Here is a 4,731-nt window from a genome sequence, read left to right as displayed (position 1 = left end):
TAAAATTAAGGTCAGAATTACGTTAAGTTTAGGAATAGAATTAGCTTTAGGATTCAGATAGAGGTTAGGTTTAGAGTTTAGTTAGGGTGTAGGGTTAGGGCTAAGTATAGGTTAAGGGTTGTGGTCATGTATAGATTTAGGGTTCAGGTTATAGTCAAGGTTTATGTTGATGGTAGGATTAGTGTTTGTGTTGGTGGTAAAATTAGGTTTGGGATTATGATACCATGAAGGTCAGGGTTAGGATTGAGTTTAGGATTAAGGTTAATTTAAGGTTAGGGTTAAGTTTAAGTTTAGGGTTGAGTTTCAGTACAGGGTTAGGCTTAAGGTGAGAGTTAATGTTAGGGTTAGTGTTACATTTAGGACTAGGCCTAGGGTGGGGGTCATGTTTTGTGTTATTTTTATTTTTATGTTTTGGTAACACTATGGTTTATTAAGTTGTGCCTTAGTACAGGCACTGAGGCTTCCCCATGGTGCTCTGGATGTCCTGCCAGTTCCTTTTGAGCAATGATACCAGGAAATTGACAGCTAAGTTCATGTTGTACACACGCTCATCATCTGTCATCTTCATGTGGCCAACAGCCACTGCCAGACACAGCATCTTCTTCATCTGGAACTTGATAGTGGATTTCACTTCATCGACTTTGTCCACCATGTTCTCATTGTGGGTCAGCAAGGAAGGGAACTCGCCAGCCTTATTCAGGCCTGGGCCCAGGATTCATGGGACCTGCTTGATCAGAGACTCTGAAGACAAAAATGCATCATACTTCTTGGCCAGATTGTTGACCAGTTTCTTATTCTTGTTGAGCTTCCTCAGTGCCTCAATGTCCCTAACCCCAATGTGGGGGATATCCACAGCCTTGGCCTCATCACAGTGCTGCTGGTCCACCAGAACACATATAGAGAACTTGGGGCGGGGAGTGGATTTAAGCCTCATGGTGCCTGAGAAGCATTTGTCCTTCTGAGGGTCATAGTTCTTCAAGCTGATCTGCAGCTCCATAGTTTCCAAAAACTTCCGGCACTTGCACTGGTTTCCGTGCCTCGTAGAGAGTGTCACGGGAGACTTTGCTGCTCATGTTGCCTCGCACCCAAAAACAGGAAAAGAGCCAGGTTTTGTCTTGAGTGTAGGAGTAGGGTTAATGTTACTGTTAGGTTTACTTTTGGGGTTGAAGATAGGTTTAGGCTTAGGGTTAGCTTTAGTGTTAGGTCTAGTGTTGAGGTTAGGATGAATGAGTTAGGGTTAGGTTTTGGTTGATGTAAAGATTAGGATTAAGGTTAGGGTCAGGATTAGGTTTAGGTTTGTTAGGGTTAGAAGTAGACTTTGAGGTGGGTTAGGGTTAGGGTTAGTTCTGAGGTTAGGGCTTGGGTTTCAACTAGAGATAAGCTTAGTGTTGGGGTTAGGGAAAGAGCTAGGTTTAGGGCTAGGGTTAGGTTTAGGTTTGGAGTTGGGGTTGGGGTTGAAGTCAGTATTAGGGATAGGGTTAGCATTGAGTTTATGATTAGGGTTCAGTTTAGGATTAAATTTAGCCCAGGTTACAGTATGGGTTTAGGTTAGGGTTAGGGTGAGTTCTAGGATAAAGGTAAAGGCTAGGGTTAGTGTTAGGTTTAGGGTAGTGTTAGTGTTAGAATTAGGGGTAGAGTTGGGTTTACAGTTGCTTGTATGATTAGGATTAGAATTGGGGTAGGGTTAGATTTAGCCTTGAGGTTAAGGTTTAGGTTGAATTTATAGTTAGGTTTAGTTTAGGGTTTGGGTAGACACTAGGGTAGGGTAAAGTTTATGTTTACATTTAGGGTTAAGTTTTGTATAAGGGTTGGGTTTAAGCTTACGGTTACAGTAGGGTTCATGGTTAGTGTTATGGATAGTGTTGAGATTATTATCGGGGTTAAGTTAACATTAGAGGTAGAATAATCTTTGAAGTTAGGGTTTGTGTTATTGTTCGGGTTAAGTTTATGATTGAGTTAAGGGTTAGGATTTGAGTTAGAGATAGCTTTGAGGTTAGTTTTTGGATTTACACCAGAGTTAGTGTTAGAATTAGCATTAGGTTAATGCATAGTGTTTGGATTAGGTTTACGGTTGGTGTTTGAGTTGGGTTGTGTATTAGTTTTAGGGTTAGGGTAGTTGTAGAGTAAGGGCTAGAGTTAGGTGAGTTTTGCTTTAGGTTAGGGTTAGGGTTAGGTTTTGGATTAATAGTAGGTTAGGGTTAGAATTAGGGTTAGGTTTATAGTTATAGTTATGGTTAGCTTTGAGGTTAGGGTTTGGGTTTAAATTAGAGTTAGGTTTAGGGTAAGGATTAGGGAAAGGTAGTGTTGGTGTTAGGTTTAGGGTTAGGGGTAGGTTAGGGTTAGATTTTTAGTCAGCTTACTATTAGGGTTAGGGTTAGGTTAGGGTTTAGTTTATATTTTAGGTTGGGGTCTGAGTTAGCATTGAGATTAATGTTTTTGTTTAAATTAGGTTTAGGATTAGGGTTAAGGTAAGGGCTGAGTTTAGGGTTAGGTTTAAGTTAGGGTTAGATTTTGAGTTAATGTTAAGGTTAAGGTTAAGGTTAAGGTTAAGGTTAGTGTTAGGGTTAGGCTTAGGTTTGGGTTACAATTTATGGTTAATGTTACATTTGTGCTAGTGTTAAAGTTAGGGTTAGGATTAAGTTTAAAAGTAGGGTTTAAATTAGGGTTGGTGTTAGGGTCAGTATTAAGGTAAGACACAGGGTTTGGATAAGGGTTAGTGTTACATTTAGGGTTGGATTTGGGTTAAGTTTAGAGTAGGTTTAGGGTTAGGGTCAGGGATAGGGTTAGGGTTAGGTTTAAGTTAAGGGTTAGGATGAGGACTAACTTTTGAGTTAAGGTTAGGTAGGGCATTAGGTTTAGAGTTAGGGTTACAATTAGAACCAGGCTTATGGTTAAGTTTGATTTTATATTTAGGGTTAGGGTGAGATTTAGCTTTGAGTTTAGGGTTTGTTTAAATTATTTTTTGGGGTTCGGTTAAAGGTTTGGTTAAGGTCTCAGGTTAGTGTTAAGTTTAGTTTTAGGGTTAGATTTTGAGTTAGGGTTATAGTTAGGTTTAGGGTGAGAGCTAGGATTAGGATTAAATTAAGAGTTATGGTTAGGTTTATATTCAGAGTTAGAGTTAAGGTTTGGATTAAGTTTAGGGTTAGAGTTAACTTTGAGGTTAGGGTTTAGGTTGAAATTCGAGTTAAGTTTCATGTTAGGTTTCAGCTAAGAGCTAGGGTTAAAGTTAAGTTTGGGGTTAAGTTGAGGTAACATGTTTTGGGTAAGTGTTATGGTTAGGAATAGTGTTAGGGTTTAGTTTATGCTTAGGGTTATGGTTATAATTAGAGTTAGCTCTTAATTTAGGGGTTGGGTTTGAATTAAGGTTAGGCTGAGGGCTAGGGTATGAGGTAAGGTTAGTGTTAGGTTTCGATTTACATTTAGATTTAGATTTACATTAAGTTTTTGGTTAAGTTTAAGGTAAGGGTTAGGTTGGAGATAGTGTTCAGTTTATGATTAGGGTTACGATTAGAGTAAGCTTTAAGGTTGGGGTTAAGTTTTGAAATATGATAATAGTTAGGGTTAGTGTTAGAGTTAGCATTAGGGTTAGGGTTCGGTTGAGTTTATGATTAGGGTATGGTTATGGTTAGGCTTAGAGTTACTTTTAAGATTCTGTTTTAGATTTAAATTAGCTTTAGGTTTAGGTTTGGATTTAAGGTAAGGGCTATGGTTAGGATTAGTTTCAGGGTTAGGGTTAGGTTTTAAGTTTAGTGTTATGGCTAGAGTTAGGGTTAAATTTAGGTTTAGGTAGGGGTTGAGTACACGATTAGGATTAGGGTTTGCATTACCTTTGAGTTTAAGGTTTGGGTTTCAATATGGGTTAATTTTGGGTTTAGTGTTAAGGTGAAGACTAGGGTTGGGTTTACATATGTTGTTAGTTTTAGGGTTAAGGTTAGGTTTTGAGTTAGGGTGAGAGTTAGGGTTGAGTTTAGGATTAGGTTTAGGATTAAATTTACAATTAGAATTAGCTTTCAGGTTAAGATCTGATTTTAAATTAGTGCTAGAGTTATGGTTCGGGTTAGGGTAAGGGCAAGGGTTAGGGTTAGAGTTAGGGTTCCCCAGCAGTGTCTCCTGAAGTAAAACCTGATATATCTTATGTTTGCTCATCTAAGACATTATTAAAGTCCTCATATTTACATGAAAACCATCACCCATTTAAGCAAGCGTTGAATGTTACCATACATTCCTTTTGCCCATATTACCTGATTTATGTCAGCTAGTTACCATGCTTGTGGGGCCCAGAGGGGCACAACACAGGATGCAACTTGCAGGTTGTCAAGATCCCAAAACTCCTCTAGGAGCCTTACCCAATAATCTGGGCCTAGCTTTTGAAGGAGACAACTGCATTGCTGAATGGCTGTGAGACTCTATTCCGTGAGCCTTTCCAAAACCTGTAGACTGCTATAAAATTCAAAAATTAAAGGAAAATCCATTTATAATGATTTCACATGGCTCTGTCCTGTCCTTCATGAAAAGCTTGGCTCATCTATCGATGCTGAGACAACAAAATTTGCCTTAAATTCAGGTTTTCCTAATAGATTAGACAGAGAACTGTCTGCCTTAACTAAAAAAGACTGGGAAGTTCTTCCCACTGCTCAACTTGGGGCCCATGCTGATTCCTTAGCCCAATCTTTTGATAAAGCTAGAGACAAGAAAGCAAATCAAATAATTAATCTACAGCTCCAATAATTG

General features: G+C 38.8%; 1 pseudogene; it reads right to left on the bottom strand.

The window, feature by feature from the left end:
* Nucleotides 1–442: 442 nt before the first annotated feature.
* Nucleotides 443–1,073, bottom strand: LOC109439606 (large ribosomal subunit protein uL1; annotated as a pseudogene).
* Between the last annotated feature and the right edge of the window lie 3,658 nt (nt 1,074–4,731).

The sequence above is a fragment of the Rhinolophus sinicus genome, chromosome X (genome assembly GCF_036562045.2).
Source record: "Rhinolophus sinicus isolate RSC01 chromosome X, ASM3656204v1, whole genome shotgun sequence".
Taxonomy (NCBI): domain Eukaryota; kingdom Metazoa; phylum Chordata; class Mammalia; order Chiroptera; family Rhinolophidae; genus Rhinolophus; species Rhinolophus sinicus.
Note: the sequence above shows the minus strand (reverse complement) of the source record. Positions and strands in the feature narration are given on the sequence as shown.